Consider the following 16,790-nt stretch of genomic DNA (forward strand, 5'->3'; position numbering starts at 1 on the left):
CTAGAGCAGACCCTGAAGGCCACTAGTCTAAATCACAAGGCAAATTACTGTATTTACTGCTTTGTCATTTAATTTGTTATACATAATACTCATTTATTAATTTCATGGGGATATTAAAAAATAATGAAGGAACAAAAATGCTGGGCAATGGACTACTTCATGACAGCCATTTTGACATGAGAAAAACACAGGTGTATCTCGTAACGTTATTAATAACGGCCGCGTTCCATTTAGGTTAGTCACTTCCACGGCCCTTATATTGCATGTGCTTTCCCTTCTGCCTGACTTATTCGCACACGTAATGGCACATGGCCACTCTTTATAGTAATATTTTACACCTCTGTTTATTCTTCTTTTGGCCACAACCGTTACGTAGTTGGAGTTAGCAGTTAGCTAGCTGCCAACTTTGAGGTCCTGTAACGTTACTGTTGGAGTTGTGGTCCAGGCTGACAAATGTAAGTCAGTTTTTCACAGACCTAGCTCTCTTAAAGTATTCACCAACTCCAATGAAAATACTTTGGTATTTAGCTAAATGTATCATTAGGAAACGGGAACATTGGCTGATTCTAAGTTAATGCTAAGCTAAAGCTAACTTAGCTTTAGCATGTGTAACATTGGTGAGTTTATTTCTCCAACTAACTGTAGTTAGCCCTCTTTTACTGAAGCTTTGTTACACGAGTAGTAATTTCATTCAGTGTACAGTCTAACTTTACCATATGTCATAGGCTATTCTATAAGCTCATTAATTGCATAACCACATAATAACCGAGCTCGTGACCACCTGACAACTTACTGGCAATTCAGCTAACGTTAACTACATAACCTAAAGACTATTCAACTTCGGTAAAGTTGGACATATATTCAGCAGCATACTACAGCACTCACTTTGGGAAAATAAGTTTTGTCATAATTTTGCTGAATTTTTATTAGAAAAAATAATTCAATAAATTCTCTATTATAGAGTGTAGTACTATTAGCCTACCTTAATATCAACCACCTGGGGTCTCTGGTGGGTAAAACTAAGTTACAACACTCAGTTTGGGGAAATATGCCTTTTTTATAGTTTGGGGGATTTTTTTTGGAGAAAAATATTCAATAATTTCAATACTATGTGACAATTAACGGTCTCGTGCTGATCATACTACAACACTCAGTTTGGAAGAAATTGTTGAGAAGCATATTTCCCCTGAATGTTAAAGTTTTACCCACTAGAGACCCCTGGTGGTTAAAATTAAGGTAATGGTACTACACTCTTTAAAAGTGAAGTTATTGAATCATTTCCCTAATAAAATGGGCTTGGAGCTGAGAGCCACAAACAGGGTAGCAAAATCAGAAAGTATGGAGAGATGACTAAAACATCATTGGTTTTGGTCTTTCATGGCTTTTTTGGACAATAATATCAATACTGAATAGCACTAGCTGCCCCCTACTTTGTGCAGCAGAGTTAAAACTCCCCTGACTTGTTTTTTTTCCCTTGCTCTTTTTCAGATCATCAGAGCTGCTGGAGGCTGAACACTTAGCTGCTGTGAAGTCATAGTGCTGAAGATCTTCTTCCCACAGTGCTGTAACCGGGCGGACAGTGGCCTTTTGGTCGGCCGCTGGATCTCCGGCCATGACTCTGCTGTGGTCTTGGTGGTGATCCACTACCGTTCGTCCCTGGACAGGTCAAACAGTACATCCAACAGATCAGTGCAGCACTGGACAGACCTCCGTGGCCTCTCAGGTCTGGATAAGGGTTACAGTAAATTTAGCCCCAGTTTGTGCCTGTCTTGTATTGATAAGACATTTTAGTCACAGAGCCGAGCAATAGAATTTCCAAAAGATAAATACCTGGTCGTTTAACAAATCTCACTGCCATTTTGAAGGTGTTTCCAGACTCCTCAAGGACTCTCCTAAACATCTGCATTTAGAAAAGTTAAATCCACTGCACTATAAAACCTGCTTATTAACATGTTTCCTAAGTTGCTCCTATTTTTCCTATTCCAAGAGGATAGCTGGGGATGACATGTCTTTTCACTTAATTCATAAAGCATGAACCAAAATTGCCTTCTTAACGTACAAAAGTTTTAAAAAAAACTTTATTAGTTTCTCCTCCTCCCTAAACACACTCCTCCATCTTTTTCACCAAGATGCAGGCCCAGAGTGGGGTGGAGCTGTCCATGCCAGGCTCATGGAGGTTACCCAAAGAGGGACAGGAGGACATGGAGAGCACTTTCTCTCCCCAGGAATGCTGGCTGAATTAGTTTTTTCCACCCACACTGCAGCATAAAATCTTGAAGTAAAGAATAATAATGCTGCATGAAATATAAACTGCTAAAAGTTTTGCCTCTCATTTTATGTAAATGATTAAAATGTGACATGACATGTTGCCAGAGGATGTGCAGACTAAGATCCATGTATGAGAGTGACTCAGATTACAGGTTGATGTAAGCAAGTAGTCATGTGTATCCCTAACATGCTCCTCCTCTTCTATGGTCCGGGTGTTCCGGACTGTGGCCTGCAGCCAGACTCCGTTCTTCCTGGACAGATACGACGACGGGCCACTGAAGTCAACACACTGGCAGTCTGAGGGTCGAGAGGCCAGCATCATCGTGGAGCTGCTCAAACAAGCGTCCGTACTGCTCCGCCTGCTCATCAGCTGGCTGCTCTCCATATAGACCTGGATCTGTAACATCCGGTGAGAAGGGAGAAAATTTAATGGATAAGGCCACTCATATTAAATATGTTTTTTTATTGTCAACAAAACCCAATAAAAACAACCAAAACCACACAGCAACTCTAATATTAAAGTTTTCAGATTGGTGGGAGATTACAGACAGTAATTTGTGCTGCTTTCAGTATCTATGAATTTGACTAGTTTCTTTAACAATGATATAGGCTACTGTATATACATATATAATCCTCCTCCTCTAGAACCTGCAACAAATAATGAGTTAGAATAGTGATGTCAGTGTAGTATTAATCAGGTTTACAATAGATAAAAAAAAATAAATTGTATTGTCTCAGTTGTTGCATTAAGTGTCAGATGAGAATGATATCTATCTATATCTGATTTGTGTCTTTACTCAAATCCAGACACTAAGAGGATACACATTTTAAACACCATCATTATTTTCATTATCATATTTACGTTTAGGCTCTTCAGTCTTTTCCCGCTGCACTTTCTGTCCAGTGAGCTGTCCACCTGTGTTCAGCTCAGCTACAGAACCGAAAACGTGAGGACAATCAGTTCTCGGAAACCAGCCACCAGACAGACACAGTTCATGAGGTGATGGTTGTAAAAATGACCTAGACACTCCATGATGTTATGGACTTTCCTTTGCTGAAAGTGACAGTACACCTGCTGTTCATACCTTTATGTTTGTCTCTCTGTCTTTCTGTAGGAAAGCCAACATTGTGGTGTCATTCCTGGTGGATGTGTCTCTTGGCATGTTGCTTATCTGGTGGCTCTATAGAGACAACCACATCACCATGTTAGCCAACACACTGGTGCCTGCAGCTGATGTAAGTGTGTGTTACGGAGATCAGACTACACAAAATGCCAGAAAATTAATCTTTTAAAAACTGAAAACAAACAAAAGGTACTCACACTCAGGGCTTTATATTGTACTGATAATCTCTCCATTATCTGACCATTTTCATGCTAAAAAAATACAGGAAATAGAACTGAAAGCTCTGCTAATGGCCCCGACAACCTCCAAAGGTCATTACACTTGTCAGTGCACTGGTCAGACTTCTACCTTGATTGTCATGTTTCCATCTAGGCTACATCCACCTGATGTCTCCCTTCATAGAGGAGATCCTGTGGTATGGTGGCCTGTCAGCTTGCTTCGGCCTGACCTTTGCCCTCTGGCTGCTCTCTGACATGGTTGCCCTGCTCACCTTCCACATCTACTGCTTCTACGTCTACAGAGCCAGGTGAGCATCAGCATACATCTAACTGCTACTTTATGTTCAGTATTTTTCAGTTTAAGTTTAAGAAGTATTGTCCATGCTTCTCTGATAGACTGAATCACAAACTGTCCTAAGAGTGGCAGCAGCTAACTCATAATTGGGTCGAAGGTTTTAGAGGTTTGATAACTCAGAGCTTTTATAAGTGTACATTTACGAGCACAGCTAGTCTGTATCTACCTGACAAGGTAACAGAAGCTGCCTGTAAATTTACTCTGCTTGGAAAAGTGCAGCTTTTGGAAGTTCTGCAGGGTTGCATGCTCATGAATTGTTCACTACTTTGGTGTTTTGTTTTTTATTAGTTAAATGTCTGAAATTTAGGATGAGAAGAAATTATTGCAGCTTGCATTTTGTATATTTGGTGAAACAGGCCCCTTATGAACTGTGAAGATCTCATGTTAAAGGCTACACAACACACCATCCTTTTCTCTCTCATTCGTCAAGTGTGTTTTATAAGAATTGCAGCTGTTTTGTTATTATTATTAGTACATTTGGATGAAATCCCTCACACATCTATATGGCCTGTTCTTAGTAGGGAACACTGTCTAAATGCAGCTGCTGTGCTCTTTCTGTTGTTAATTTAAGCCCAGCACATTGATATGTGATAAACTTGGGTGCTTAGTCTGAACTTGTGTTTTGTGTGAATGAAATTGTACATATACTGTATGTGCTATGCAATATTAAGCGTTAGTATACTATTTTTTGGCAGTTTTTATTTAACATAGCGCTGCACAATATATTGAAATATTATCAAAATTGCAATTTGGCCAACTGCAATATCCAAATTGCAGGACCAGCGTTTTTTGAAAAAGGTAAAATATGTCACAGCATACCATTATAAATGACATGTTATGATGCTACAAAGATGCACCAGCCTACAAAGCATATTCTAAACTGAAGGGAACATACTTGTTTGGTACGGACCCCAGCAAAAATCCCATAATCATTTTTATATTTTTAAGAGATGCCAAAATGTGTCTCCAAAGATTTGTTATCCCAAGATTTTTCTTTAGCTTTGTGATGTTTTGAAGCTATTCAAATCGCTTTCATTTGTTTTGTGCAACAGCACACTCAAATATGAAGTTTTTTAGTATGCATATTAAGTTTTTGGGATATTTTAAGTACATATTGCAAACACACTATTATACATACTCACAAATGCTTAGAATTAAATTAGCATGATTTATTGGATTGGGACACTGTAGATTTTGTGAGATGTTCCTTTTGATGACCTGCAGGGGGCATATTTTCCCAACATTTCTTTTCTTATGTTTCTCTAGTGAATACATTTCAGTTACAGAGTTGTTACTGACCTCTTGGTGGAACCTTTTTAAATGTCATTTTGAGGCTTTAGTGGAGGTTGGGGCACAAAATAACCAGAGCAGTGCCTCTATCTAGGCCAGGAAAGTAAAATGGAAAATAATCACCTTTCTGAGTTTCATGGCTATCTGCCCTAGTGTTGATACTTTTTATACTCACCACAGTGACTTTTTTTTTTTTTCATCAAGGTCTGGAGATCTCGAAAAACATTAGACAGCCTTTTCTGGGAATGATGATTATCTATATTAAATATCATGGCATTTGACAAATTGCTATGTTAAAGGGATGGAAGGATGAACGAACCAACCTTACTACCATCTTTGGGCAAGATGTGAATTGTAATTTAAGACCTGGTCAGTCAAAGCAACTTGGTATTAAAATGTGCGATTATTCTGTTCACTGGGAATTTGTTTTGGAAACCAGAAAACATACCTGTGGTTTAGGAATGTAACCAAAGAATAAACAACAGCAGTAAGGCCTATTCTCATAGCAGTACACCCACTACATTAAAATGCATGTGAAGTCATGCATTCATTGAAAGTAGCTGTGTTGTGTTTCCCTTCAGAGAAAGCAGAGAATACCATTACTATCTCTTTCATTGTAACTGATACAACAACGCAAATCATCTGAATCTGACTTGGAAAACAAGATGTTTTGTATCACGTCATTGTTGTATATCTGAGTCAGACAGTTACAAAAACTAATTAAGTGATTCAAGTTGTTTCCTTCAGTCTGCCTCTGTTGGTGCACAGAGACAAGCAGAAGAGCAGTTTGTTCAAGATGTTGGCTTTTCCTGTTGTCTTCAGGACAGTATAATCACTGACGATAAGAGAGGGTAAAGATGATGAAGATTTAGCTGCCTGGACTCTTCATGCAGGTTGTTCCAAAGAACTGAAACTCTTGTAATTGTGAGGCGTCTGCTGAGTGGTAGAATAACTCAGAAGCATGTTTCGCTCCAATAACATTTGAACATGCATGTATAGTGGACCTAATGATAATGTAAATGGTGTCACTGGATCCATGGAAAGTCAGATTTTTGTTTGAAATGATCCCTTTTCCATATTTATTTGCAGCTGTGCCAGCAGCTCCAGCAATGGCAATGGCAGTGTTGGTTGGTCACTGCTTTGGTTCAGACTGAAATGTAACATAACCTTCTGTACAGATATTCATGTTCCCCAGACGATGACTCATACTGACTTTGGTGATCCTCTGACTTAAGAGATTCCCATTTTTGGTTTTTAATGAAATCAGCTACTGGATGTGTTGTGATAAAATGTAGTTCCCACAAAATGTGGTTTATGTTCCCCACAGGATGAATCGTAAAAACTTTGGTAATCCTCTGACTTTGAATTTAGTGCCATCATCAGGTCAGTATTTTTAATGTGTCCAGGACTTAAGCTCCATGGGTTTTAAAAATGTACTGGTGCAGTAAGACTCAAAGATCCAAATATAGTTAAAACGATGTCACTTGGTTCTCGTGTTATCAGCTTGTCAAACTTCTTTCATTTGATAACTGCTGAGGCATGTGTAGACATGCCCTAACACGTCACTGCTGGTAAACCTGATTGTAGATTAAAGTAAAAGTGATGATATTCTTAAATCATGACTGTACTGTAATGTTAACTCCCAGCTACACTCAGCTCCTTTTTAATTCCATTCAGTTTTATTGAATAATGACTCTGTTGAGTCTGTGGTGTGGTGGAAGGCTGAACACTGTGATAATAGTCTTGGATGGAGGACAGAGGATTGACTAAATTATGCATTTGCTCTAAAGATAGCTTTCCTTGTCGCATATTTATGCTCTAGCAGCTCTTGGAATATGTACAAGTGTGTGTTTTTAAATTCAGTTTGAGAACCTTTGTCAGAGTCACGTATTAAATCTGGATGCTTAGACCCTAAATATATCCCCTGCTCTGATCACAATTCAGTTTGTACACTGGGGAGGATGAATTATAGCTATTCATGTACTTAAGAATTGGCTTTACATAGCTTCTCTGTCTGTCTTTAGGAAGGACAATTTACAGCTATTTCTGAAAAGTGATAGATACTTTTTTAGTTACAAATTTTAGATGACATTTATTTTTTGTTTCCAGTTTCTAACCCCACTTCAGTACATGACAATACAAAGACAGTCTTGTCTTTGGACTGTCATGTGAAATGTGAAATTTCACTGGGGTGTATGAAGGTATTTGTGTGTGGCACTTAATGTGTTTTTTTTTTTTTTTCCCTCCCGGTCTCTCTCTGCTGTTGCTGGCCAGTTTTTTACAGTCCTGTAACGTTATCCCCACCACTAGCAGTCACCATGTTTCTCAACTCAGCTGCCTGTTTACCCTTAAAGACTGGCCTCTGGTGGTGCATGCTGTGCACACCATACAATAATACACCCTCGATACAGCATTTCTGTATGAGTTAATAGAAAGATGAGTGTCTGTATTTTGATTGTATCAACAATTCTTAGTATCAGGATTTCTAAATACCCTGGTATACAGTAATATCATGATACCACCTGAGCCTACAGTCAATCCAATCGGAGTTTTGTGGGATTGTGAATGCGTATGTTGTTTTCCTGTGACAGAGCCAAAAAAAGAGAGAGCCAGGACACCACCGCAAAAATGATGGATGACATTAGTACAGCCCTACAGGTTGTTGTACATCAGTGTACAGATATACAGCTCTTAAACTGGTACGTTTTCTTGATTGACATGAGAAACGTTCACTGTTCCTATCCCAACCGCTACCAAAGCTCCTGTGTCAACTGAAAATGATGGTGAAAGATAGACAAAGGAGAAATATATAATGCTGGTTTGACAAATTTCTGTGTACCTTTTTAAACAGAAAGATGGAGGGAAAGAGGGGAAATGGGAAATGAGGGTGAAATCGGTAGAAAGACCTTTCAGTTGCGCTGCTTTCATGGTAGATGGGAAGAATGTCACAGAAAGCTGAAGCTGCCAGGTCACCAGACTTTTTTTCTGATCAGCATGAAGACAAAGAACAAAAATTAGCTAATGTTTTAGAGCATGACAGACATGGCAATATCAGCCATAAACCTGAACATCAGCAAGTAGTCATGTCCTGTTCTTTTAAGAACTGTTATCATTTAATGACTGTGGGTGCATGATTAAGTTTTTTCCTCAGAAATGTATTCAAGTGCACTATTTGGCTGCAATACGAGAATTTATCAACAGTAAGCAAGTGGCATACTCTTTCCTGTATAGTAAAAATGGAGGCTGAAAAAAATTAAGGTCAAACAGTAAAACTAAGTGCTGATCAAATATGAACTTCTTTTACTGCATTGCCTATTTCTCTTCTGAAATGTTTTCAGAAACATGTTTTAGCTCACTGTTAAACTGTAATTCAAAATCATTTGTTACCAGTCAGCCACTATGTTGTTTTCTGTGTCAAAATGGATGAGCTTGCATTACATCACCCACCAGCCAAAGCGTTGATTGATCCCTGGCAGCACCTTGTATTCAGTTTTGTAGCTTTTTTTTTTTTTTTTTTTTATCTTTTGAGCAAAAACAAATGCCACATTCCTTTTCCTCTGTTTTCTCTACTCATGTAGCACCAAATTTAAAAGTATTTGCATCTTTCTTCTGCATTGACAGCCCAGCTTTATGAAAAGACCATCTTTCCAGCAATGAAAATACTTCTTTAAACTTGAATAATGCCAAATAATTTATTAGTTGATTTATGATTTGTATTAATGATCTAAATCTGCCAAGTAATAGTAACTATCAAATGAGTGTTTTGTTGTAAAGTACAATATTTGTCTCTGAAATGAAACAGCAGCAGCATAACAAAAACCAAAAGTTGTACCATTCACTACAACAAAATGGTGTGCCATCATCCTGTGTTTGCCAATGAGTTTTCCTGCAACACCTCCTTTAGGTTATACAAGATACCTCGTAATGTCATAGGTATATTGTCATAAAATATGAAGACTACATTATGCTACCCACAGTGCAAACATTTTGGTTTTAATGACCCCATGATCTTTACACTAGCACCACTCTCAAAGCAACCTCAAGAAGAAGAGCTATTATGTTGTTGTTTCCATCAAACATATTGAACATAGGTGTTCCTAGAGGGGTTCTAGAGAGTACGTCGTGGTCTATGAGCAAAGGAGCACTTAGTTATCAGGTATTTATGCATTAACTGCATTATTTTTAAAAATTTAGATTTTTTATTAATGAAGTATTAGCAGGTGTGTATTTCAAATGATTTTAACTTGACAAACTGTTTTTTATTATTTTTTTCTAATGCTATTTTTTTTATTCTTTAAGAGTTTTAGTAAAAAATGAAATAAGTGTTTTATTTTAGGTTCATTTGTTTTTCTAGTATGACTGTGAACTGCAGTTCTGCATGTGGTTTATGCAAGTGGTCTTGCTGTAATCCAGTAAGCTATTGCTGAACTGGTGATAGCAGGTGCAATAAATGGCAAGCACTGTACTGTCTTTCTATTTCATTAGGCCTACTTTCAAATGTGTTAGAAAAATGTTTTATTATAAAATATGAGTGTTGGAGTGTCAGTCATTATGTGGCACTGCATGTGTAATTTATGTAGACATTAGATGTTTTCATTTATTGTATATTTAAATAGGCTAGCTGTAGTTGCTTCTAAAAAAATAATATAGAATATTGGCCAATAGAAAATGTTTTTTCTTTCTGTCGCAATCACACGCACGCGCGTGCGTCATGAAATGTCATGGAAACAGAACGATGACCCGGCTGAGGTCGGGTATATAAGACCTTCACATTATTATGATCTCTCCCTTTGCACTTGGATTTGGACCAGAGCCAACCCGTGAAAAGATAACTCTTGAGTTTTGAGACAGAAAGCAGATTTTGTTGGAGAAAAAGTTTGTTAAAACTTGGATTTCGAAGAACCCGACGATGGCCGCCAGCAGACCCCGGACCCTGGAGGAGCTCCTGTGTGGACTGGACATCAGCCGCGCAGGTAAGACAACTTCTACATTTATTTTAGTGTTTTACTTGTTGATTCGACCTCTTAAAGTGTTAAAAGCCTTATCGATGAAGAGATTCGTATAATGTTTGAATTTTAAAGTGCACAGTTCACACCATGTTATTAGGCCTGTTGAACTACTCCAGATTTGGTGAAAACAGACGCTGTTTCACGATTTCTTGTGTAGATTATTTTTTGGACAGAATGTGTTAAATATACCGGAACATGTGTTGAATATATTAACAATTAATGTGATTTGAAAACATTTTTATGTTTTTCACATGTTTGAGGGTCACATCTTCCAAATGTGACAATTTGTGACTGAATTTGCCGAAAAACAAAGATGGCGACTGGGCCGAATTTCAAATAATATCACAAATGTTATTTAGTTGTCACCATGGAGACGATGCAATTATTCGGAGCGGGCGTCAGGTCGCATGACGCACAGGTGTAATCAAACTAGGGAAGGATTCTGAGTTGTTTTGATTTAATTGTTAAAGCCTACCTTTTGTACCTGGAGTTCATGCGCAAATATCTGGTCCTTTGAATTTCAAATTGTATGATATTAGATAAACTTAGGCCTATTCTTAACATTTAAAATTGTACGGTATTTTGTTTTGGTGGGACCGATTTATTTAGCCTAACTGTATATTACGGACTGCATGTGCGCGTCCTGCGTCCAGGCTGATATTGAAGCAATATCACACGAGAGGGAGTGATGTACTGTATATCGTCACGGCTGTGACTCAGTCATAGGCCGAAGACAATTACAGCCGTGACGATATACAATGGTTCAACAACAGCTTAAACAGCAATGCTGAGTAAGGAAATGTTAACAAAGGATGATGAAATAAATTATTTAAAGGTGCTGTATGTAAGAATGTGGCCAAATGTAGCCTACTGGGGACACTGCTAATGCTGCTTGCCGTGCTGCTGTAGCTCAGTCGTAACTGTAACTGATGCTAAGACTCTACTGACTGCGTGACTGGTAGACGGCGGTGGGTGGCGCAGCAGGCCAAAACATAAATTCAAAACATAAAATGATTTGCAGACTGCAAAAAAATTTTTTTAGATGCAAATATTCTGGCTGTACTATTGTTGTCGGCAGTATGTTATATGAACATTATTCCTTAGTCTCTGTGACATATTAGGAGGATTTTACGACTATTTGCTTTAGATTTCTTACATATAGCTCCTTTAAGTATGTTGTGTAGCTCCGCGAAGAAATAAACAGTTCCCCCAGTCTGTCGCCAGGCAACGCAGCACACACGCCAGGAACTCACAAGCTACTTTGTATTTACATTGATCTGCAACTGTGTAACTTCGTCCAGTTCGGCTGATGAAATGTTGGCAAACCTGGATGTTCACTCTCCCTCATCCTCATCAGGACCTCATCAGATGATCATTGATAATTCAGTTCAAACGATATCACAGCTTGGCTTTGCTTTTCTAGCCTACAACAGCTCTACAAACGTCACTTAGTTGGCCGCAATAAATGACAACAGATTATGATTTCTTTGTTTATTTATGTGGCTCCACCAGCGCAAACTAGATCGGGACTTGACTGTTTCAAGTACACAAACAGCAACAAACAATATAGTTGGTCCTATTTATATTTATAACACCTGTGCGCAGAGTGATTTTACTGTTACATGTCCCAGTGATGTTGTACTCTATATCAGCACTCATGGAATGAGTCCAATCAAATTACTAACTGTTGTATAATACATGTGATGTGCAACTCACAAACTGGGAGAATACTGGGAGTTATTAACTGCCAGTTCAGTCTGCACAGAACTCACTGCGGTATCTTTGGATGTATTTAACCATGATGCACTGCGTAATGTGTAATGTAATGCAATGCATATTAAATACATTTATGCTGTTTATTGCAAACCTTCGGGAGTTTTGTCTACATAGACAGACACTGAGGTCGTTGCAATTGACAGACAACCATTCACACTCACATTCACACCTATGGTCAATTTAGTGTCACCTGCATGTCCTTGGACTGTGGGAGAACAACACCCACACTGACACGGGGAGAACATGCAAACTCCACACAGAGGGGCTCCCCCGCCCTGGGTTCGAATCAGGAACCCTCTTGCTCTGAGGGGACAGTGCTAACCATTACACCTGTGTTTTCTTATCTAAATTTTGATTATTGCTAATTTAATTCAAAATATTTAAAGCTGCAGTAGATAGAAAGCCTGAAAACGGTTGATTTTTGAGTCTCATCTGAGTTAGGTTTCGTTCGTCTCCGCCCTGAGCCCCTCGTACCAGACGAGCATGCGAGTATTTTATCCTACTTGGTTCTATTTCTCCCTCTCTGGGAGCCTCGGCTCTCCCTCACCGTGCAGCAGCCCTCCCCATCCCTCCCTCGCGGCCCCGCACATACTCCTGAGCCTTGGCTCTCCCTCACCGCGCAGCAGCCCGCCCCAACGTCCCTCGTGGCCCCGCACATATACCCCAGAGGCTCGGCTCTCCCTCTCCACGCAGCAGCCCTCCCCATCCCTCCCTCGCGGACCCGCACATAGAGTGCCGAAGTCACGCCCCTTCCGGTAGAGCTCATGGGACTTTAGATCGGAAAAAATATGAATGGCAGTGAATGGGGAGAGCAATATTATCTTTTGTTCCCGTTTGAGTTGCAATATGAAATCTAAATATGTTGTTAATGAATTTAAAACATAGGCCTACATTTTAAGGTCAAGAAAGTCATACTTTGTGGTAAAACTGTTGAGATATAAGCTTTTTAATTAGAAAGAGTACACAGGAGAAGGTCACGTATGTGACGTCATAGCTTTCACTCGCTTCCTGCAGCTTGGCCTCCCCACTGAAATTCCACTGTTTTATGATTAATCGATTTATGATTGAAGATGTCTGTGTTTTGTGCCAGGTTGCAGTCACTCCAAGCTGCAGGAAGCCAGCAAAAGCTATGACGTCACATACGCAACCGCCTCCTGTGTAGTTTTTCAAATTTTGTTTTTTCAAAAGCTTATATCTCAGCAGTTTTACCACAAAGTATGACTTTCTTGACCATAAAATTTATGTTTTAAATTCATTAATGACATATTTGGATTTCATGTCACATCTCAAACGGGACTAAAAGATAATATTTCTCTCCTCATTCACTGCCACCCATATTTTTTCCGATCTAAGGTCCCATGAGCTTCACCGGAAGGGCCGTGACTTCGGCACTCGATACTCCCGAGCCTCGGCTCTCCCTCACCACACAGCAGCCCGCCCCGCACATACCCCCGAGGCTAGGCTCTCCCTCTCCGCAGAGAGCCCTCGGCTCCGCTCCCACGGCCGACCCTCGCGCCTTCCGGCCGGGCCCAGCCCCACCTCACCCTTCCCATCCCTCCAGGGCTCTGGGGAACCGAGTTCTGTCTTCCTTTTTTTGGGTTGTTTAGCCGTGTAGGAAGTTGTAGCCAATGCTGGAATAGCTATTTTACCTGGTGCACTGTTCGCCATTGCCGCTTGCTCTCCCCTTCTGCCGGTGGCACGGGAATGCACATATGCAGTAATACAGCCAATAGGAACGCAGTGATTGATTGGTTAATGCACATCGGCACGATACTGATTCTTTAGAGGCTGAAGAAAGAGCCATGGTGAGGTGCAGAAACCTATTGTTTGTCTCAGACCACTTGATTTACATTATGCTTAGAGGATATTATAAAAAATTTACTCAATTATACCAAAACAATGTTGCCTACTGGAGTTTTAATGAGAGACTAAATGACAAATGCTTATAATTTGAAAATTTTTTCCCCCCTCAGGTGATGCTATGCATGTCATCGAGCGTCTTGTGGAGGTAGGTGAGGTTGATGATGGTAAGTTTGAGGTAAGTGACTTTTTAGACCCTTATGATGAAGACTCTCAAGATGAAGATGACTTGTCTGACCAGGAGAGTGAAGATTCTTGTTACTGGTCCAACACCGAGGATGAAGAGGATCTTGAGTGTCTCCTCCCAGTCTCTCCTTCGTCTGAAGACTCTGCTCCCCCAGCCTCCAGCCTCAGCTCCTCCACCAAGAGAAGCAGGGAAGAGAGCGACGAACTGCAGGTAAGTGCAAAGAGGCAGAGGAAGACTTGTGAGGACAGCCATGAAGACCCAAGACCCTCCACTTCAGGCCTCAGCACCTCCAAGAGAAGCAGAGAGGAGAGCAACACAGGTCAGGTAAGTGTGAAGCGGCGGAGGAAGACTTGTGAGGACAGCCATGAAGACCCAAGACCCTCCACTTCAGGCCTCAGCACCTCCAAGAGAAGCAGAGAGGAGAGCAACACAGGTCAGGTAAGTGTGAAGCGGCAGAGGAAGACTTGTGAGGACAGCCATCAAGACCCAAGACCCTCCACTTCAGGCCTCAGCACCTCCAACAGAAGCAGGGATGAGAGCAACACAGGTCAGGTAAGTGTGAAGCAGCAGAGGAAGACTTGTGAGGACAGCCATCAAGACCCAAGACCCTCCACTTCAGGCCTCAGCACCTCCAACAGAAGCAGGGATGAGAGCAACACAGGTCAGGTAAGTGTGAAGCAGCAGAGGAAGACTTGTGAGGACAGCCATGAAGACCCAAGACCCTCCACTTCAGGCCTCGTTTTCTCCACAGACAGATATTGGCGGAGTCCTTTTCAGGACTATGACAGCGACTCAGATGACGACTGACAGCCCTGATCGGGAACCCTTGTGTCTGGCAGGATTCATAAATCCCCAGGCAGCCTTTGCGTCTGGCGAGGCTATCACAGCCCTTGGTAGCGTCTTGCACCAGGGCTTCTTTCTTTACATTTTCCTTTTTCATCGTAGCTGATGATGCTGGAGTCATGTACCAGTGACGGGGAAACCCTTGTGTCTGGCAGGACTCATAAATCCCCATGCAGCCTCTGCGTCTGGCGAGGCTATCGCAGCCTTTGGTAGCGTCTTGCACCAGGGCTTCTTTCTTTACATTTTACTTTTTCATTTATAGCTGAAGATGCTGGATACATGTAGTGATGAGCAAACCTTTGTGTCTGGCAGGACTCATAAATCCCCAGGCAGCCTTTGCGTCTGGCGAGGCTATTGCAGCCCTTGGTAGCGTCTTGCACCTTGGCTTCTTTCTTTACATTTTACTTTTTCATTTATAGCTGAAGATGCCGGATTCATGTGCCAGTGACTGGGAAACCCTTGTGTCTGGAAGGACTCATATATCCCCATGCAGCCTTTGCATCTGGTGAGGCTATCGCAACCTTCAGTAGCATCTTGCACCAGGGCTTCTTTCTTTACATTTTACTTTTTTGTTTATAGCTGAAGATGCTGGATGCTTGTACAAGTGGTAAGGTAACAGCATGCTATACTGTTATCTATTTTTCTTTATAAAGTATAGGTGGCTATACTGGACAAAATCAGAACCTAATGACAACATTAACACAAGTCTCTTACAAATATTAACCACTCTGACCACTATAGAAATACCAGCTTGTTTAATTTGCTCACTCTGTTGCATTGTCAGGTTTCAGGTCTCTTTTACGTAGGTATTGATAGGTGTAGATGACAACGTCATGGCCCTGCCCCTCTGGCCTTCCATCTACGGTCACCAGCTGGGTGGTCTATGCAGTGGCGGAGATGATCATGGCGTGGATGACTGACTCTCCCTACAATCTGGAGTTATGACAGTAACACATTAACACCACTCAAACATACTCACACCCACTCACACACAGTCGCTCAAACATATGCACACTGGTACACACTCTTGGAGTTTGGAGATATGTTTCCTTTTAGTTTATAGATACAGTAAGTTTTAAATCTTTATTTCCTGCTAAGCACAGATACGTTTTTAAACACTTTCACCCAACATTCATTTCAATTATCTTCTTCTATTTCCAAAAAAAACAACAAAAAAAAACTTCTCGGCTTTCTTATTAGTTTGGAGATAAGTTTTCTTTTGGTTTATAGATAAGTTTTTAAAAAAAACTTTCACCCAACTTTCATTTCCCTCTTAAAAAAAACATGTACTGTAAGTGTTTAATTTGTTTCTTTTAGTTTGGAGATAAGTTTCCTTTTGGTTTATAGATAAGTTTTATAACCTTCTTTTCTGCTTAGTATAGATAAGTTTTTAAAACACTTTCATTCAACTTTAATTTCCCTCTTCAAAAAAAAAATAGCATGTACTGTAAGTTTTCAAGTAATTTGTTTCTTTTAGTTTGGAGATAAGTTTCCTTACGGTTTATAGATAAGATTTATATCCTTCTTTCCATCTTTTCTCCTTACAATAGATAGGTTTTTTAAAGAAAACTTTCACCCAACTTTCATTTCCCTCTTAAAGAAAAAAAAACAATAGCATGTACTGTAAGTTTTTAAGTAATCTGTTTCTTTTAGTTTGGAGATAAGTTTCCTTTTGGTTTATAGATAAGTTTTTAAAACACTTTCATTCAACTTTAATTTCCCTCTTCAAAAAAAACAAACCCAAAAAACAAAAACATATCATGTACTGTAAGTTTTTAAGTCATTTGTTTCTTTTAGTTTGGAGATAAGTTTCCTTTTGGTTTATAGATAAGTTTTTAAAACACTTTCATTCAACTTTCA

General features: G+C 40.0%; 1 pseudogene; it reads left to right on the forward strand.

Moving 5' to 3' along the window:
* The first annotated feature begins 2,471 nt into the window (after window positions 1-2,471).
* Window positions 2,472-3,922, forward strand: LOC125884343 (phosphatidylinositol N-acetylglucosaminyltransferase subunit Q-like; annotated as a pseudogene).
* Window positions 3,923-16,790: the final 12,868 nt, after the last annotated feature.

This window comes from Epinephelus fuscoguttatus, linkage group LG23 (assembly GCF_011397635.1).
Source record: "Epinephelus fuscoguttatus linkage group LG23, E.fuscoguttatus.final_Chr_v1".
NCBI lineage: Eukaryota > Metazoa > Chordata > Actinopteri > Perciformes > Serranidae > Epinephelus > Epinephelus fuscoguttatus.